The sequence below is a fragment of the Oncorhynchus clarkii genome, chromosome 22 (assembly GCF_045791955.1).
Source record: "Oncorhynchus clarkii lewisi isolate Uvic-CL-2024 chromosome 22, UVic_Ocla_1.0, whole genome shotgun sequence".
Classification (NCBI taxonomy): Eukaryota; Metazoa; Chordata; class Actinopteri; order Salmoniformes; family Salmonidae; genus Oncorhynchus; species Oncorhynchus clarkii.
The window spans coordinates 12216379-12237879 of NC_092168.1; the positions used below are offsets into that span (position 1 = coordinate 12216379).

Consider the following 21501-nt stretch of genomic DNA (forward strand, 5'->3'; position numbering starts at 1 on the left):
TTACGTCTGTGCCCAGTGGGTATAGGTCTACATGAATTGCGGCAAAGTTGGTTCCTGTTCGTCACATCTTTGGTCACGTTCGCGTGGGTCAAACAAAAATACCCTAATTGTTTCACAATAGAGCCTCCGACAAAGCAGACTGCAGGATGAAGTTGCTGAAGAGCAACTGCAGAAACTTGCAGTCTACTGTAGTCAACACTTAATGACCTTTGATCACATGATGTTTGTTAAGTGCATGCAGTCGATATATAGGATCAAGTCGGAACATTTTATCCCCATAATGCAACACACATTGAAAGGCGGTGAACAATGGTCACCGACTTGACAAAAGTGATTCGCTCGAACGTACCCTGTGCGTCCGATTCATTTGACAGGCATGCACATGCGCAGTTCAGCACGACAGACCGATAGATCCGATTACGTGTTTCTGCATTCACACTGTCCTGTTTATCTATCCTTCCCATTGCTTGCGCCGGAGGACCCACACCGCTAGAGGAACATAGCCAGTCTGTCTGTATTGCAGCGTGTGCATGCAACTGTACGAGCGGAGCTTTCAAGCCAATTAATTCTGCAACCCATAAAACATACAAGAGGCGCTCTTTGCTTTTAAATTGAACGGAGGACGAGCACCTCTTTAATGGAACTGAAAGCTTCCATTTTAATTGCAACACTACTGTAAGTATTGACGTCTTCTCAGTGTGACGGATGGTATGCTTGGGTTCCGGGTGTTTTTATTTCATATGTTCTTGTAGACAGCGTACAAACATGGCTTTTGCCTTAAATGTAGTCAACCCTATTTAATACAAATGTGCACCTTGTTTAGTACATTGAGCTGACGTTATCATGTTGTGTTCGGCTGTCGTGTCTGCTAGTTGCGAATATACAGTGTACTACAATGAAGATCCAGGGAGACTGCATGTGCAGAGCCGCAGTTTAATGAAAGGGATACATTGTAACGTTCTTTTGGCGGGGAACTCTACACGATTAGTTGACGGAATGGCTAGTTGTTCAGTTGAGCGCTGTCAGTTGAACAGTTCGCTTGGTGAGAAAAATATTCGATTTTCTCTAGATTTCGAATTTGAAGTAGGCTACCAAGCCATGGTCCGTTTTTGACCTGTAATAGATAGCATTTGAAAAGTCATGGCGTTTGAACAACATTAGATACGATTCAAAATGGAGCCAAGTTTCCCCCGAATAAAACGAAAGCACCAAATTGAAATGTGGTAGGTTACGTTGCTAAATTGTGTGCCAGGCTATTATAGCCCATGAACAACCTGCCTTATGGGTTTTCAGAAGGACACTTATTTAGGTTAAATCACAGCATGGTTGGGCGTTGTTGTGGTCAACCATTTGATGTAAATTAATAATGTATAGCCTATAATATAGGCTACAGTATTGGTTCAAGAAATGTGTGGTGTTCTTGTTGAATTAAATACTGTATTTGGTGCTAATGGGTGTTTGAAGTTATGTATCGTCATTCCCGCCACAATAATACAAAAAAATAGTGTATCGAAATTTCGACACACTGTCTAAAAATATTGAGACTATCAGAACATGTCTAGATAGTAGATCATACATATAGGACATGTTTATTCATTTGTAGAATTGTGTGGCGATTTAAATCGCAGAGATCAGCACAGCCTGGACGCAGGCATACGTGTGGCAAGCTGGCATTTGCCCCAGCACTTTTGATTTTGGTTTAATAAGAACAAAATATTGACACAAAGTGTTGAAAAGAGGGACAAAGTACTGTTGTTCAGACTGATTCGCCTCATGATTTGTCAACTCGTGCACAATTAATCTGTTATAGTCTGATCAACTGTAGCCTATTGATAACAATTACAGCTGCAGGTAGTCTAGAGAAGCCTATGCCCGTTGACCCCCTCTGGGGAATCGAAGCGTCATGTATTTATTTGTGTTAAGAAAAAATGTGAATGTGATCAAATTTGGTTTATAATTTCGGATGGCTAGCCAACCTTTTCAATCCAACATTGCCTAGAGTTAATCAATCAACACAATAGTGATGACATACTGGGTGAGTAACTTTTTAATTACTGATGCAAAGGCCTACACAATGCAACCCTGCATAAAGCAAGCTCAGCCCTGTTATGTTGTTCAAACGCAGTTGTTGTCTCTGCATGTGTAAAGGATCCCATGTTAGTTTAGTTTTAAAATATAATTCAAGGTTGCTGCAGTTTAACAGTGTTTTAATGTTTTTATCCCAGAAAAAACAAACTTGACCTGATTCGAAAAATTAGCCCATAGCCCATAAAAACCTGTTTTTTACATCTGATGTAAGTATGTCATACCCTACAACTAGGGTCCGGAGGTTTCCCTGGTTCAGGTAGCCTACCAGATCAGGAAAAACTCTGGTTCCTAGGAAAAACAATTCCCCTCGCCCCTCTCCAACCACTCTGGGATGCCACCTCTAAAATCACCACATAATGTTACAAATGAAGTAACATATCCAAAAAGTACGGCAGTGTTTCCCCTAGAATTTCTTTCAGTAGCGGGGGTGGAGTCTTCCTTGGTCATACATCTATATATACAAAAATATGTGGATATTTATATGGAGTTGGTCTCCCCTATGCTGCTATAATAGCCTCCAATCTTCTGGGAAGGCTTTCTACTAGATGTTGGAACATTGCTGCAGGGACTTGCTTCCATTCAGTCACAAGAGCATTAGTGAGGTCGGCCACTGATGTTGGGCAATTAGGTCTGGCTCGAAGTCAGCATTCCAATTCATCCCAAAGGTCTTCGATGGGGTCAAGTTCTTCCACACCGATCTCAATAAACCATTTCTGTATGGACCTCGCTTTGTGCACGGGGGCACTGTCATGCTGAAACAGAGCTGGCATTGTGTTGTGTGACAACTGCACATTTTAGAGTGGCCTTTTATTGTCCCCGGCACAAGGTGCACCTGTGTAATGATCATGCCGTTTAATCAGCTTCTTGATATGCCACACCTGTCAGATGGATGGATTATCTTGGCAAAGGAGAATTTCTCACTAACAGGGATGTTAACACATTTTTGAACAAAATACAAGAGAAACAAGCTTTTTGTGCATATTGGAATATTTTGGGGAGATTTTATTTCAGCTCATGAAACATTTCTATTTCTATTCAGTGTAATAAAAAATGAAATGTCAATAAGTATTCAAACCCTTTGTTATGGCAAGCCTAAATACATGTATGTTCTGGGGTAAAAATGTGCTTAACAAGTCACATAATAAGTTGCATGGATTCACTTGAGTGACTACTGAATCTATGTACCCCACACATACAATTATCTGTAAGGTCCCTCAGTTGAGCAGTGAATTTCAAACACAGATTCAACTATAAAGAACCACAAAGACCAGGGAGGTTTTTCAATGCCTCGCAAAGAAGGGCACATATTGGTAGATGGTTCAAAATGTTTAAAAAAGCAGACATTGAATTAGGGCTGACCCCATTTAGTCGACTGGTCGATTGTTTGGTCGATAGGCTGTTGGTCAACCGAGATTCCTTTATTCGAGCAGTAGCAAAAAAATAAATAAATCATGGTGTACAAGACAAAATAAATCAATCAGGCCTGATTCATGCCTGTCTGAGTGGACTGATCCATTGTGGAGGCTGTGGGGATGGCACAGTCCATCAGTCTTTTTTATTTTTTAAATTTAACTAGGCAAGTCAGTTAAGAACAAATTCTTATTTTCAATGACGGCCTAGGAACAGTGGGTTAGCTGCCTGTTCAGGGGCAGAACGACAGATTTGTACCTTGTCAGCTCAGGTTACTAGTCCAACGCTCTAACCACTAGGCTACGCTGCCGCCCCTGAGACATATTCTACTGAAATTGTATATGTTTATATTATGTAAGAACAATGGTGCAACACAAATAAAAAATATTATTTTATAACAAATGCGCTTTCTCCTACGTTGGATAGTGGTCGCTGTCCGCGGTTCTGAAACACATCAGTGCGCTGTTGAATTGATGCCTTTTCCTAGACCATGTTGCTAAGTTCATAATAGCAAAGTTAACCAGCATATTGGTGTAGAGAACAATGCAGCGGAGTTAGGAGACAGACAAGAAAATAGCCCTTGCCTTAATTGTCTAAGAAAAGTGAGGAGAGGAAACCAACTTAATTAGGTCTATAATCAATAACACAACTGTTAAATGTGCCTGGCTATATAAATCATCCATATATATATATATATATATACAGAAATAAGACAGATCCTGCTTCTGTTGCCTATTTGTTTGCTTGTTTAATAGCCTACTGATTCCATGAGCACCAAACCTCAGCAACCACATGTCGGATAAACAATTTCACAAATTCTGATTTGAAAAAAAAAACTTTTATGCTGTAATAAAAGCTTTACAAACCAGCCTCTCTGGTATGATTTATAATTTATTTAGTGTTTACACTGTTGCAAATTGTCAGAAATTATATTAATAATAATAACCCGCCTTTTTCCTTGAGCTCCTTCTTATTGTTATTATTACTATTAATATTATGATCATAATTATAATAAAAGCAATGTCATTATCATTAGTAGGCTTAGTATAGCAGCCTAGTATAGACACCATAGAGCTGAGCTGCATCCTGATTAGTCTTAATACCGTAACTTACTTAGGCCTATATTTCAGTACTTATATAGGTCACTGTATCAATCAATCATTTATTCATTCATGTCATCACACAGCATACGAGTCTTTCATGATTTGAAATGCAATCAAGCATTTTAGTTTTAAAATAAAATAACAATGACCATTGAATATTTAGCGTAAACGATTCCATTTCGAGGATTGCATTCACAAATGAATGCGACTGTTTTTAGTCTTTGCTGTAATAATGACTTTACCTTAAAAACATGTTTATATATATATATATAACAGACACTGGTATGCTTATAATGTATTTAGTGTTGTTTACATTGTTCCAAACGGTCAGGAAAATTATATTGTAATCTAACATTACCTGTTTGGCACACATAATATGCATGCAGCGCTTGCTCCTTACCTTCTTTTTCTTGATCTCAAGTATTTTCCACAACTAGTCAAATGTATTCCACACATCTGACTTCCCCTTTATCTCCTGAACAACCAGTAAACATTCTCCCATTTCAAGTTTATTTCTTACGTACATGTGCCTCGTAAAGAGAGCAAGGAATATTTTTTCCAAAGCAATTTAGGGATTTCGGTAACATCACTTTTCAGTCAGAAATGGCTGTAATTACAGTGTATTTGGAAAGTAATCAGACCCCTTCCAATTTTCCACATTTTGTTACGTTACAGCCTTATTCTATAATTGATTAAATAAAATCAATCTACAAAAAATACCCCACAATGACAAATCGAAAAACAGTTAAAAAAAACAACCTTATTTACAGTTTTCAGACCCTTTGCTATGAGACTCGAAATTGAGCTCAGATGCATCCTTTTTCCATTGATCATCCTGTTTCTACAATTTCATTGGAGTCCACCTGTCGTAAATTCAATTGATTGGACATGATTTGGAAAGGCACACACCTGTCTATATAAGGTCCCACAGTTGACAGTGCATGTCAGAGCAAAAACCAAGCCATGAGGTCGAAGGAATTGTCTGTAGAGCGCCGAGACAGGATTGTGTTGGCACAGATCTGGGGAAGGGTACCAAGACAATTTGGAAGAATTGAAGGTCCCCAAGAACAAAGTGGCCTCCATCATTCTTAAATGGAAGAAGTTTGGAAACACCAAGACTCTTCCTAGAGCTGGCCGCCCGGCCAAACTGAGCAATCGGGGGAGAAGGGCCTTGGTCAGGGAGGTGACCAAGAATCTGATGGTCACTCTGACAGAGCTACAGAGTTCCTCTGTGGAGATGGGAGAACCTTCCAGAAGGACAACCATCTCTGCAGCACACCATCAATCAGGTGTTTATGGTTGAGTGGTCAGACGGAAGCCATTCCTCAGTAAAATGGCACATGACAGCCCACTTGGAGTTTGCCTAAAGGCCTCAAAAGGACTCGCAGACCATGAGAAACAAGATTTTCTGGTCCAATGAGAATGCCAAGCGTCATGTCTGGAGGAAACCTGACTCCATCCCTACGGTGAAGCATGGTGGTGGCAGCATCATGCTGTGGGGATGTTTTCCAGCGGCAGGGACTGGGAGACTAGTCAGGAATGAGGGAAAGATGAACAGAGAAGAGTACAAAAAGATCCTTGATGAAAATCTGTTCCAGTGTTCAGGACCTCCAACTGGGGAAAAGGTTCACCTTCCAACAGGTCAACGACCCTAAGCACACAGCCAAGACAATGCAGGAGTGGCTTTGGTACAAGTGTTTGAATGTCCTTGAGTGGCCCAGCCAGAGCCCGGACTTGAACCTGATCGAACATCACTGGAGAGACCTGAAAAAGCTGTGCAGCGACACTCCCCATCCAACCTGACAGAGCTGGAGAGGATCTGCAGAGGAGAATAGGAGGAACTCCTAAGAGTCGAGGCTGTAATCGCTGCCAAAAGTGCTTCAACAAAGTACTGAGTAAAGGTTCTGAATACTTATGTAAATGTGATATTTCAGTCTTATATTTAATACATTTGCAAAGAAATGTACACCTGTTTTTGCTTTGTAATTATGGGCTATTGTGTGTAGACTGAGGGAAAAAAAACTATTTCAACTATTTCAGAATAAGTCTAATGTAACAAAATGTTGAAAAAGTCAAGGGGTTTGAATTCTTTCCGAATGCATTCTATGGTGGTCGCTTCAGAAGGGAGGAGAGAGAAACAACGTGTGCTAGTCACACAGTCGCTTGCTGTCTTTTTTAAAAACACAGCGCAGCAAGTCTGAGCCAGGCCCGGCACTATCAAATCAATTGCAGTTGGATTCAGTCTAGTCATTTGTGTGTCTTAATTAACAAACAGATCGCTTAAAGCATCAGACAAGCTCAGTGCATATAGTTGATTTTATTAAAACACATAGGATGTATCTACAGTGCCTTGCGAAAGTATTTGGCCCCCTTGTACTTTGCGACCTTTTGCCACATTTCAGGTTTCAAACATAAAGATATAAAACTGTATTTTTTTGTGAAGAATCAACAACAAGTGGGACACAATCATGAAGTGGAACGACATTTATTGGATATTTCAAACTTTTTTAACAAATCATAAACTGAAAAATTGGGCGTGCAAAATTATTCAGCCCCCTTAAGTTAATACTTTGTAGCACCACCTTTTGCTGCGATTACAGCTGTAAGTCGCTTGGGGTATGTCTCTATCAGTTTTGCACATCGAGAGACTGAAATTTTTTACCATTCCTCCTTGCAAAACAGCTCGAGCTCAGTGAGGTTGGATGGAGAGCATTTGTGAACAGCAGTTTTCAGTTCTTTCCACAGATTCTCGATTGGATTCAGGTCTGGACTTTGACTTGGCCATTCTAACACCTGGATATGTTTATTTTTGAACCATTCCATTGTAGATTTTGCTTTATGTTTTGGATCATTGTCTTGTTGGAAGACAAATCTCCGTCCCAGTCTCAGGTCTTTTGCAGACTCCATCAGGTTTTCTTCCAGAATGATCCTGTATTTGGGTCCATCCATCTTCCCATCAATTTTAACCATCTTCCCTGTCCCTGCTGAAGAAAAGCAGGCCCAAACCATGATGCTGCCACCACCATGTTTGACAGTGGGGATGGTGTGTTCAGGGTGATGAGCTGTGTTGCTTTTACGCCAAACATAACGTTTTGCATTGTTGCCAAAAAGTTCAATTTTGGTTTCATCTGACCAGAGCACCTTCTTCCACATGTTTGGTGTGTCTCCCAGGTGGCTTGTGGCAAACTTTAAACAACACTTTTTATGGATATCTTTAAGAAATGGCTTTCTTCTTGCCACTCTTCCATAAAGGCCAGATTTGTGCAATATACGACTGATTGTTGTCCAATGGACAGAGTCTCCCACCTCAGCTGTAGATCTCTGCAGTTCATCCAGAGTGATCATGGGCCTCTTGGCTGCATCTCTGATCAGTCTTCTCCTTGTATGAGCTGAAAGTTTAGAGGGACGGCAAGGTCTTGGTAGATTTGCAGTGGTCTGATACTCCTTCCATTTCAATATTATCACTTGCACAGTGCTCCTTGGGATGTTTAAAGCTTGGGAAATCTTTTTGTATCCAAATCCGGCTTTAAACTTCTTCACAACAGTATCTCGGACCTGCCTGGTGTGTTCCTTGGTCTTCATGATGCTCTCTGCGCTTTTAACGGACCTCTGAGACTATCACAGTGCAGGTGCATTTATACGGAGACTTGATTACACACAGGTGGATTGTATTTATCATCATTAGTCATTTAGGTCAACATTGGATCCTAGAGGAAAACCTGTTTCATTCTGCTTTCCACCAGACACTGGGAGATGAATGCAACTTTCAGCTGGACAATACCCTGAAACACAAGGCCAAATCTACACTGGGGCTGCTTACCAAGAAGGCAGTGAATGTTCTTGAGTGGACAAGTTACAGTTTTAAATCTACTTGAACATCTTTGGCAAGACCTGACAACCAATTTGACAGTGCTTGAAGAATTTTGAAAACAATAATGGGCAAATGTTGCACTATCCAGGTGTGGATAGCTCTTCGAGACTTACTCAGGAAGACTCACAGCTGTAATCGCTGCCAAAGGTGATTCTAACATGTATTGGCTCAGGAGGTTGAATACTTATCTAATCAAGATATGTGACCCACCACCTGGATTTGGTCCTTTGTAGCAAAATTTGAAATGTTTATTTTTTAAATTTTTACTTTGAATAAAAGTAGACTCCGAGCTAGAAAATGGTATATCATACACTGCAGTGGAGGAACATTGAGAAAGTAATTATGCTTTGAAAGTTGATAAACTTTTAACCCCACTTTTGAGAAAATGGCCCTTTATTGTTTTGGTGTACCTGCTGGAGAGCTTTTTTTTAATACATTTTTTAACCTTTATTTACACCTTTTCCTACACCATTTGTCTACACACATTCAGCATTGTTCACACCATCTTAAGCCTTAGCCCCAGCAATCTCTTTAAGGATTCACAGTGTAGTAAACAGCCAAAGATTTCAAGACTAAAGGTGGTGAAAGTAGTAGTGAAAATACACTTTATTTAGTCCTTGGCCTATATCCTAATCTGATTTTGGTGCAGGTCATGTTGTTCTTCACATTACTGTCTCTGGTAAACACACACTTTATCAAAATCTGTTTATTTGTCACATGCACAGAATACAGAAGGTGTAAACAGTGCAGTGAAATGGTTACTTGCATAGTGGAGTATTTTGTTTAGACAGGTAGCTAGCTAGCTAAACAATTAACCATAATCCCAACTCTAATGCTGCTTTCAAAACAACGGGGGGACTGACTGGGAAAATCGATTTTAAAGTGTCTTCCAATTCATAATTCTAATTTTGGGAACTCGGGCCTCTTTCTAGAGCTCCTACACAGATCTTAGACGTAATGTTAGCTAGCGAGCAAGCCAGCTGGTTAATTGTTTAACTAGCTAGCTACATGTCTAAACAAAAGGCTCCATGTATTGATGAGGAATTGAATGGTTGAAAGAGATGGGGCAAAAGGAGTGGCTAATAAGTCTGGCTGCACATCTGACTGGCTTACTTACTGCAAATTAAGAAATTATTAACAAAAAGAAGAATAACCATTTATTATGAAGCCAAGATCAATGATATAAAGAATGATGGGAAAAAAACTTACTTTAAATTAAATTATGTGCAGAAAGACAAATTCAACTCATCTTTCATCGAATCAGATGGCTTATTTATCACAAAACCATTTGATGTCGCCAATTACTTTAATGATGATTTTAATTGGCAAAGTGGGCAAACCTAGGCAGGAAATGCCAACAGTTAACAGTGAGCAATTGTATTCATGCATAAAAAACAAATAATGAAAGAAAAGCATTGCAAGTTTGAATTTTGTAAAGTTAGTGTGGGAGAGGTGAAAAAATGTATTGTTATCGATCAATAATGACAAACCTCCTGGCATTGACAATTTAGATGGAAAGCTACTGAGGATGGTAGCTGACTATAGCCACTCATATCTGTCACATTTTTAATCTGAGCATAGGAAAGTCTTTGTCCTCAGGCCTGGAGGGAAGTCAAAGTAATTCCTCTACCCAAGAGTGGTAAAGTGGCCTTTACTGGTTCTAACAGCAGACCTATCAGCTTGCTGCCAGCTCTTAGCAAATTGTTGGAAAAAATAGTGTTTGACCAAATGCAATGCTATTTCTCTGCAAACAAATTAACAACAGACTGTCAGCATGCTTATAGAGAAGGGCACTCAACATGTACTGCACTGACACATCTGACTGATGATTGGTTGAAAGAAATCTAATAATCTAATAATAATAATCTAATAATAAATCTAATAATCTAATAATAAGAAGATTGTGCGAGCTGTACTGTTAGATTTCAGTGCAGCCTTTGATATTATTGACCATAACCTGTTGTAGAAAAAACTTATGTGCTATGGATTTTCAACCTCTGCCATAATGTGGATTTAGAGCTAGCTATCTAATATAACTCAAAGGGTTTTCTTTAATGGAAGCTTCTCTAATGTCAAACATGTAAAGTTTGTGTACCGCAGGGCAGCTCTCTAAGCCCTTTACTCTTATCTATTTTTACCAATGACCTGTCACTGGCATTAAACAAAGCATGTGTGGCAATGTATGCTGATGGTATACGCATCACCATATATGCATCAGCAACCACAGCTAATGAAGTCACTGAAACCTTTAACAAAGAGTTGCTGTCTCTTTTGGAATGGGTGGCCAGTAATAAACTGGTCCTGAACATCTCTAAAACTAAGAGCATTGTATTTGGTACAAATCGTTCCTTAAGCGCTAGATCTCAGCTGAATCTGGTAATGAATGGTGTGGCTGTTGAACCAGTTGAGGAGACTAAATTACTTGGTCTTCCCTTAGATTGCAAACGGTCATGGTCAAAACATATAGATTCAATGGTTGTAAAGATGGGGAGAGGTCTAGCCATAATAAAGAGATGCTCTGCTTTTTTGACAAAAAGCAAGTTCTGCAGGCTCTAGTTTGGTCTAATCCTGATTATTGTCCAGTCATGTGGTCCAGTGCTGCAAGGAAAGACCTAGTTAAGCTGTAGCTGGCCCAGAACAGAGCAGCACATTTTGCTCTTAATTGTAATCAGAGGGCTGATGTAAATAGTATGCATGCCAGTCTCTCTTGGCTAAGAGTTGAGGAGAGACTGACTGCATCACTTCTGCTTTTTATAAGAAACATTGTGTTAAATCCCAAATTGTTTGCATAGTCAATTCACACACAACTCTGACACACACGCTTATCCCACCAGACATTCCACCAGGGGTCTTTTCACAGTCCCCAAACAGTCCAGAACAAATTCAAGATAGCGCACAGAATTATATAGAGCCCTTATTGCATGGAACTTCCTTTCATCTCATATTGCTCAAATAAACAAAATTAAATCAAATTTTATTAGTCACATGCGCCGAATACAACAGGTGTAGTAGACCTTACAGTGAAATGCTTACTTACGAGGCCCTAACCAACAATGCAGTTAAAAAAAAAAAACTTTCAAAAATACAGATAAGAATAAGAAATAAAAGTAACAAGTAATTAAAGAGCAGCAGTAAAATAACAATAGCGAGATTTATTCAAGTGACTATGCATAGATGATAACAACAGAGTAGCAGCGGTGTAAAAGAGGGGGGGCAATGCAAATAATCTTGGTAGTCATTTGATTATGTGTTCAAGAGTCTTTTATTACAACAATACTGGATGAACAATGATCACCTTTTTAAACTTAATATAATACATAAATAAAATCTATTTTGTATTAAATAAATAATGAAACATGCTCAATTTGGTTTAAATAATGCAAAAACACAGTGTTGGAGAAGAAAGTAAAAGTGCAATGTGTGCCATGTAAAAAAGCTAATGTTTAAGTTCCTTGCTCAGAACATATGAAAGCTGGTGGTTCAATATTCCCAGTTCTTCAATATTCCCAGTTAAGACGTTTTAGGTTGTAGTTATTATAGGAATTATGACGCGTCGACTATTTCTCTCTATAACATTTGTATTTCATATACCTTTGACTATTGGATGTTCTAATAGGCACTTTAGTATTGCCAATCTAATCTCAGGAGTTGATAGGCTTGAAGTCATAAACAGCGCTGTGCCTCAAGCATTGCTAAGAGCTGCTGTTTGAATGAATGATTACGAGCCCGCTGCTGCCTACCACCGCTCAGTCAGACTGCTCTATCAAATATCAAAATCATAGACTTAATTATAATATAATAAACACATAAATACGAGCCTTTGGTCATAAATATGATAAAATCCGGAAACTATAATTTCGAAAACAAAACGTTTATTATTTCAGTGAAATACGGAACCATTCCATATTTTATCGACGGGTGGCAACCCTAAGTCTAAATATTGCTGTTACATTGCACAACCTTCAATGTTATGTCATAATTATGTAGAATTCTGGCAAATTAGTTTGCAACGAGTCAGGCGGCCCAAACTGTTGCATATACCCTGACTCAGCTTGCACTGAACGCAAGAGAAGTGACACAATTTCCATCAAATCAAATCAAATTTTATTTGTCACATACACATGGTTAGCAGATGTTAATGCGAGTGTAGCGAAATGCTTGTGCTTCTAGTTCCGACAATGCAGTAATAACAAGTAATCTAACTAACAATTCCAAAACTACTGTCTGGTACACAGTGTAAGGGGATAAAGAATATGTACATAAGGATATATGAATGAGTGATGGTACAGAGCAGCATAGGCAAGATACAGTAGATGGTATCGGGTACAGTATGTACAAATGAGATGAGTATGTAAACAAAGTGGCATAGTGTAAAGTGGCTAGTGATACATGTATTACATAAGGATACAGTCAATGATATAGAGTACAGTATATACGTATGCATATGAGATGAATAATGTAGGGTAAGTAACATTATATAAGGTAGCATTGTTTAAAGTGGCTAGTGATATATTTACATCATTTCCCATCAATTCCCATTATTAAAGTGGCTGGAGTTGAGTCAGTGTCAGTGTGTTGGCAGCAGCCACTCAGTGTTAGTGGCGGCTGTTTAACAGTCTGATGGCCTTGAGATAGAAGCTGTTTTTCAGTCTCTCGGTCCCAGCTTTGATGCACCTGTACTGACCTCGCCTTCTGGATGATAGCGGGGTGAACAGGCAGTGGCTCGGGTGGTTGATGTCCTTGATGATTTTTATGGCCTTCCTGTGACATCGGGTGGTGTAGGTGTCCTGGAGGGCAGGTAATTTGCCCCCGGTGATGCGTTGTGCAGACCTCACTACCCTCTGGAGAGCCTTACGGTTGAGGGCGGTGCAGTTGCCATACCAGGCGGTGATACAGCCCGCCAGGATGCTCTCGATTGTGCATCTGTAGAAGTTTGTGAGTGCTTTTGGTGACAAGCCGAATTTCTTCAGCCTCCTGAGGTTGAAGAGGCGCTGCTGCGCCTTCTTCACGATGCTGTCTGTGTGAGTGGACCAATTCAGTTTGTCTGTGATGTGTATGCCGAGGAACTTAAAACTTGCTACCCTCTCCACTACTGTTCCATCGATGTGGATAGGGGGGTGTTCCCTCTGCTGTTTCCTGAAGTCCACAATCATCTCCTTAGTTTTGTTGACGTTGAGTGTGAGGTTATTTTCCTGACACCACACTCCGAGGGCCCTCACCTCCTCCCTGTAGGCCGTCTCGTCGTTGTTGGTAATCAAGCCTACCACTGTTGTGTCGTCCGCAAACTTGATGATTGAGTTGGAGGCGTGCGTGGCCACACAGTCGTGGGTGAACAGGGAGTACAGGAGAGGGCTCAGAACGCACCCTTGTGGGGCCCCAGTGTTGAGGATCAGCGGGGAGGAGATGTTGTTGCCTACCCTCACCACCTGGGGGCGGCCCGTCAGGAAGTCCAGTACCCAGTTGCACAGGGCGGGGTCGAGACCCAGGGTCTCAAGCTTGATGACGAGCTTGGAGGGTACTATGGTGTTGAATGCCGAGCTGTAGTCGATGAACAGCATTCTCACATAGGTATTCCCCTAGTTAATATTGCCTGCTAACATGAATGTCTTTTAACTAAATATGCAGGTTTAAAAATATATACTTCTGAGTATTGATTTTAAGAAAGGCTTTGATGTTGATGATTAGGTACATTTGTGCAAAAATTTTGCTTTTTTTGGCAATGCGCTTTTGTTAAATCATCACCCGTTTGGGGAAGTTGAAGTGGGCTGTGACTTGATGATAAATTAACAGCCACCGCATTGATTATATGCAACGCAGGACAAGCTAGTTAACCTAGTAATATCATCAACCATGTGTAGTTAACTAGTGATTATGTGAAGATTGATTTTATAAGATAAGTATAATGCTAGCGAGCAATTTACCTTGGCTCCTTGCTGCACTCGCGTAACAGGTGGTCAGGCCATGACGATTAAATCTGTCGACCTCTAGTTTAGAAGCCTCTTGGACCTAGACTTGGCGCTCCGGCACCGCTTGCCGTGCGGTAGCAGAGAGCAGCAAACCTGGTTTAAAAAAAACAGATAAAGCAACACCTCGCAGCACAATGCCCTATTTGACTGAGATAGTTTGTGTGTGTGCATTGATATGTTGGCTACGTGTGCCTGTACATTTTTTTTTATGTAGTTCTGTCCTAGAGCTGTTCTTGTCTATTGATGTTCTGTATTATGTCATTCTGTATTATGTTTCATGTTTTGTGTGGACCCCAGGAAGAGTAACTTCTGCTTTTGCCTAAAGTGGGTCAGACGTTTACATACACTCAAGTAGTATTTGGTAGCATTGCCTTTAAATTGTTTAACTTGGGTCAAACGTTTCGGGTAGCCTAACACAAGCTTCCCACAATAAGTTGGGTGAATGTTGGCCCATTCCTCCTGACAGAGCTGGTGTAACTGAGTCAGGTTTGAAGGCCTCCTTGCTCGCACACGCTTTATCAGTTCTGCCCACAAATTTTCTATAGGATTGAGGTCAGGTCTTTGTGATGGCCACTCCAATACCTTGACTTTCTTGTCCTTAAGGCATTTTGCCACAACTTTGGAAGTATGCTTGAGGTAATTGTCCTTTTGGAAGACCCATTTGCAACCAAGCTTTAACTTCCTGATTGATGTCTTGATGTTGCTTCAATATATCCACATAATTTTCCTCCCTCATGATGTCATCTATTTTGTGAAGTGCACCTGTCCCTCCTGCAGCAAAGCACACCCACAACATGATGCTGCCACCCTTGTGCTTCACGGTTGGGACGGTGTTCTTCGGCTTGAAAGCATCCCCCTTTTTCCTCCAAACATAACGATGGTCATTATGGCCAAACAGTTATATTTTTGTTTCATTAGACCAGAGGACATTGATCCAAAAAGTACAGTCTTTGTCCCCATGTGCAGTTGCAAACCTTAGTCTGGCTTTTTTATGGCGGGTTTGGAGCAGTGGCTTCTTCCTTGCTGAGCGGCCTTTCAGGTTATGTCGATATAGGACTCGTTATACTGTGGATATAGATACTTTGTACCTGTTTCCTCCAGCATCTTCACAAGATCCTTTGCTGTTGTTCAGGGATTGATTTGCACTTTTCACACAAGTACGTTCATCTCTAGGAGACGGAACACGTCTGCATGGTCCCATGGTGTTTATACTTGCGCACTATTGTTTGTACGCAAACATTCGTACACAAGTATAAACACCATGAGTTTGGAAATTTCTCCCAAGGATGAACCAGACTTGTGGAGGTCTACATTTTTTTTCTCTGAGGTCTTGGCTGATTTATTTTGATTATCCCATGACGGCAAGCAAAGAGTCACTGTAAGCAGGAATCAGGAGGATAGAATTATGGTCAGCTTAGCCAAATGGAGGGCGAGGGAGAGCTTTGTACGCATCTCTGTGTGTGCAGTAAAGATGGTCTAGAGTTTTTTTTTCCTTCTGGTTGCACATTTAACATGCTGGTACAATTAAGTAAAACAGATTTAAGTTTCCCTGCATTAAAGTCCACGGGCACTAGGAGCGCCGCCTCTGGATGAGCGTTTTCCTGTTTGCTTATGGCGGTATACAGCTCATTGACTGCGGTCTTAGTGCCAGCATCGGTTTGTGGTGGTGAATAGCCAGCTACGAAGAATATAGATGAAAACTTTATTGGAAAATAGAGTGGTCTACAGCTTATCATGAGATACTCTACCTCAGGCGAGCAAAACCTTGAGACTTCCTTACTATTAGATTTTGTGCACCAGCTGTTGTTTGCAAATATACACAGACGATCACCCCTTGTCTTACCGGAGGCGGCTGTTCTATCTTGACGGTTCTGCATAAAACCCGCCAGCTGTATGTTATTTATGTCGTTGTTGAGCCTCAACTCGGTGAAACATACAGTTTTTAATGTCCCGTTGGTAGGATATTCGTGATCGTAGTTCATCTATTTTGTTATCCAATGATTGTACGTTGGCTAAAAGTGCTGATGGTAGAGGCAGATTACCCACTCGCCGTCAGATCCTTACAAGGCACCCCGATCTACGCCCCCGATATCTCTTGTCTCTTTCTCATGCGAATCACAGGGATTTTGACCTTATCGGGTGCCTGAAGTAAATCCTTCGCGTCCGATTCATAACATTACCCTGAAGATGGCACAGTGGGAGGTTATACACTGATCAAAAAAATAAAGGGAACACTAAAATAACACATCCTAGATCTGAATGAATGAAATATTCTTATTAAATACTTTTTTCTTTACATAGTTGAATGTGCTGACAACAAAATCACACAAATTATCAATGGAAATCAAATTTATCAACCCATGGAAGTCTGGATTTGGAGTCACACTCAAAATTAAAGTGGAAAACCACACTACAGGCTGATCCAACTTTGATGTAATGTCCTTAAAACAAGTCAAAATGAGGCTCAGTAGTGTGTGTGGCCTCCACGTGCCTGTATGACCTCCCTACAACGCCTGGGCATGCTCCTGATGAGCCATGGTCTTCTGAGGGATCTCCTCCCAGACCTGGACTAAAGCATCCGCCAACTCCTGGACAGTCTGTGGTGCAACGTGGCGTTGGTGGATGGAGCGAGACATGATGTCCCAGATGTGCTCAATTGGATTCAGGTCTGGGGAACGGGCGGGCCAGTCCATAGCATCAATGCCTTCCTCTTGCAGGAACTGCTGACACACTCCAGCCACATGAGGTCTAGCATTGTCTTGCATTAGGAGGAACCCAGGGCCAACCGCACCAGCATATGGTCTCACAAGGGGTCTGAGGATCTCATCTCAGTACCTAATGACAGTCAGGCTACCTCTGGCGAGCACATGGAGGGCTGTGCGGCCCCCCAAAGAAATGCCACCCTACACCATGACTGACCCACCGCCAAACCGGTCATGCTGGAGGTTGTTGCAGGCAGCAGAACATTCTCCACAGCGTCTCCAGACTCTGTCACGTCTGTCACGTGCTCAGTGTGAACGTGCTTTCATCTGTGAAGAGCACAGGGCGCCAGTGGCGAAATTGCCAATCTTGGTGTTCTCTGGCAAATGCCAAACGTCCTGCACGGTGTTGGGCTGTAAGCACAACCCCCACCTGTGGACGTCGGGCCCGCTGAGCAGACACATGCACATTTGTGGCCTGCTGGAGGTCATTTTGCAGGGCTCTGGCAGTGTTCCTCCTGCTCCTCCTTGCACAAAGGCGGAGGTACCGGTCCTGCTGCTGGGTTGTTGCCCTCCTACGGCCTCCTCCACGTCTCCTGATGTACTGGCCTGTCTCCTGGTAGCGCCTCCATGCTCTGGACACTACGCTGACAGACATCGCAAACCTTCTTGCCACAGCTCACATTGATGTGCCATCCTGGATGAGCTGCACTACCTGAGCCACTTGTGTGGGTTGTAGACTCCGTCTCATGCTACCACTAGAGTAAAAGCACCGCCAGCATTCAAAAGTGACCAAAACATCAGCCAGGAAGCATAGGAACTGAGAAGTGGTCTGTCGTCATCACCTGCAGAACCACTCCTTTATTGGGGGTGTCTTGCTAATTGCCTATAATTTCCACCTGTTGTCTATTCCATTTGCACAACAGCATGTGAAATTTATTGTCAATCCGTGTTGCTTCCTAAGTGGACAGTTTGATTTCACAGAAGTGTGATTGACTTGGAGTTACATTGTGTTGTTTAAGTGTTCCCTTTATTTTTTTGAGCAGTGTATATATGGAGTGTGCAAATCTCTTTGTTTTTATAACTTAGTTTATTCACAGTTAGTCATCACCTCAACATTAAATACTTTTCTCTGGGTGTGCTCCAGCTCATGCATCTCTTTGTACTGATCAACAACATTTGCATAGAAGTAGCATGCATTGTTATTAAACAAGCTGTCTCTTTAACCAGTAATGATGTCATTCATGAGGCAAAAGGGGGGGCTGCCTGTCGGAGCACAGTCAATTCACTGAGGCAATAGATAATCTTTGGGAGAGACATGAGAGAGAGTGAATAAGTGAATGAATAAAGTTTTTAGTTGCAATCAGCTTTGAAATTAGCATATTTTCATTATGGTTTGCATCACAAACAAAGTAGTAGGGCAGTTAATTCATGTTAGCTTCAGCTGGCACAGAAAGTTGGCCTACAAAGCTAGAAGCAGTGTAAAGTGTTCTAAGCCTGTATGGACATTGTTTTGCGAACAGTAATTAACAGTTTCAACATTTCTACTATGCTGTCGAGTGTGTTGACTTCTGTGCTTCATGAGTGGGTAGTTAACATGATGCAGCCCAGACTCCCAGTGCAGGCTAGCAATGAGTAAGCAGAGCAGGCACAGTGGGCGTTATAATAAGGGGGACATTGGCTGGCTTGATCCGTGAGACACATTTGACAGAAGTACCGAAAGTAACAAGAATTCTAGTACCGAACTGTTTTTCATGTTCTAGTATTGAAAAAGTACCGAAGTTTCGGTATACCGTGCAACACTAATTTGTAATTATTATGAGACCAGTTTCACCCAGGGGCAGAGAAAAACCCCAACATCGGGTATTTTTAGGGGTAAATGTTTTGCCCTCGTCTGTTTGCTATTTTCTCATTTGAAGGTGTCTAGTTGGATTGGAACCCATAATGATTGCTGCTTTGATTTGTTGGTTTTTGTACATGAGGTATTTTGCCATAACCATAATGACAGGAGGCCTGTCAATCGACCTGGTGAGTAGGCTATGGATGACCTTCCTGTCTCGCATACGACAAAAAACACCCCACCCCACTCCACCCCTGTGGGGCTGAAATGTATTTATTTTCACCCTGACCTATATGGAGACCAGTTCCGTGTAACTATTCCATGTGAATAGGACAACAATATTTGATCACTTTTATTACTCACTTTTAAAAAAAAACCAATCTAACTACGTAATAATTTATTTGAATAGTAAATCTCTATTCATAAACTGGGTAAATCCATATGTAGCCTAGGCCAATTCACAATACAGGTGAATGCATATTCAGTAGGAGTGTGTGGATTCATTCATTGATTTCATGGGGCTAAAGATGATAATCTGCTTCCCTTCCATTTGGGACTTATTTTTCTTGTACTGATTTGCATATAAGTAGCAATCTCTTATTTGTTAAAAGTTTGCGCTGTCTCTTTAACACAGTAATGAGGTCATTCATGACAATGCACATGCCCACATTTTAGTTGTGTTTGATGAGGGAAGTTTAGCCAATTTAGCGATTTTGTTTTCAGAATCTTCAGCGACTTTTATTGGTGAAACAGTATAGTGACAAATGTAGCTACTTTTTAAGGCTGCCTCGGCGATTTTGGGTTGATTTAGCGACTTCCCTGTTTGTGTATGGCGGCTCGGCTGAGCTTAGCTGTGTTGCTCTGTTCTGCTGTCCGCTAGGTCTCCCCTGCTCCGATCCGGCTGCTGCGTGTGTGCGGGTCACTTTCGCCCCTTCCTCTGCCTCTCTTCCCTCCCTCCCCCATCACTCTCCGCTCTAGCTCTTGGTCCTATCCCGGCTGCAGCGAGTGAATTTATTAAATCAGTTCCTTTGTTGTTAAATGACACCACAGCAGTCCAAGGCATACTTCATAATTCTAGAAAAGTACATTTACTAAAAAAAATTGTATGACGGAGATACGATTAAGTAATTTAACGTTTTGGGTGATAATAAGCTTTGAAATCGGGATATTTTGCTTTAATGTGCTAGCTTCAGTTGTAACGTTAAGCTAGCAAGGAAAGTTAGCCTACAAAGCTGGAAGCTATCTTCATGCATTGAAAAGTATTCTAGTCTGCAAACAGTAATGAACAATTTCAACATGCCAATGTTGCATTATTCAAGTGTGTTAACTTCGATGCAACATGTTGCAGCCCAGACTCCCAGACTCCCAGTGCTCCAGCAATGAGTAAGTGGAGCAGGCAAGAGGCACGGTGCGCCTGCGCAACAGGGGACATCGGCTGCAACGATAGACCGGAAAAAGTTGTCATGTTCTGGTTTTGAAAAAGTACAGATGTTTCAGTATACCATGCAAAGATATTTCTGTGCCCTTATTAATTAAGAGGCTCTCCCAGCTCATGAGTTAATGCATTATCATTTTTGTTGACCTTTATTTAACTTAAGCTAGTCAGATATGAACAAATTCTTATTTACACTGACGGACTACCAAAAGGCCTCCTGCGGGGACAGGGGTATGATGCACATAAATAATAATCCTTAGAATAATGCAAGGCAGGGCCTCATTGTCACATTGTAATGCAAAGGCTATGTCTGTTGTTCATTTATTCATATCTGCAAGTCTCTGTTTTGGTGTAGCTGAGTCAGTTATAGTGTGACATTAATTTGTTTTAAGCAACCCATGCCATTCCAAGTCGATTGAAGTAAACTGGGTTTTGGTAAGGAGATTTCGGTGGAAATTCCTCTGGAGCAGGAAGAAAGAATGTACACCCAGTAGCTCTCCTGGAATCTCCTGGAGGATGGTTGGCCACCCTGCAACATTACAATTACAACCAAATTATTTGTGGGATGAATTGGAACGCCGACTGCGAGCCAGGCCTAATCGCCCAACATTAGTGGCCGACCTCACTAATGCTCTTGTGGCTGAATGGAAGTCCCCACAGCAATGTTCCAACATCTAGTGGAAAGTCTTCCCAGAAGAGTGAAGGCTGTTATAGCAGCACCGGGGGGACCAACTCCATATGAATGCCTAATGATTTTGGAATGAGATGTTCGATGAGCAGGTGTCCACATACTTTTGGTCGTGTAGTGTATTTGAGAATGTAAAAATAATGTTAATGCATAATGCCATTTGGTAGGCCTATTAAAAAAAGCAACTATTCTTAAAGTGGTAATACATACATTTTGGGGTACGTTTTTTGTTTATAGGCTATTACAACAATTAAAATATAAAATGTAGGTCCTTGAAAATTACAATTTAGTGTTTGAAAAAGTTCTTGAAAGTACTTGATTTTGACTTGCCAATGTCTGTATCAACCTTGTGTAGGCTACTTGCTCAGCCCGCAAATTAAAGATAAAATCATTTGCTTTCC

The 21501-nt window shown here is 41.2% G+C and overlaps 1 protein-coding gene across 5 annotated transcripts in view; it reads left to right on the forward strand.

Annotated features, from left to right (window-relative positions):
- Positions 1 to 417: 417 nt before the first annotated feature.
- Positions 418 to 21501, forward strand: part of LOC139380405 (adenosine deaminase RNA specific B1b) — a 169458-nt gene continuing 148374 nt past the window's right edge. For 4 of the 5 annotated variants that reach the window (XM_071123046.1, XM_071123055.1, XM_071123049.1 and 1 more), the window contains exon 1: positions 418 to 675. The gene's annotated coding sequence lies outside the window, so the exon portion shown is untranslated. The remainder of the gene's footprint in view (positions 676 to 21501) is intronic. The other variant, XM_071123054.1, reaches the window with a different exon arrangement.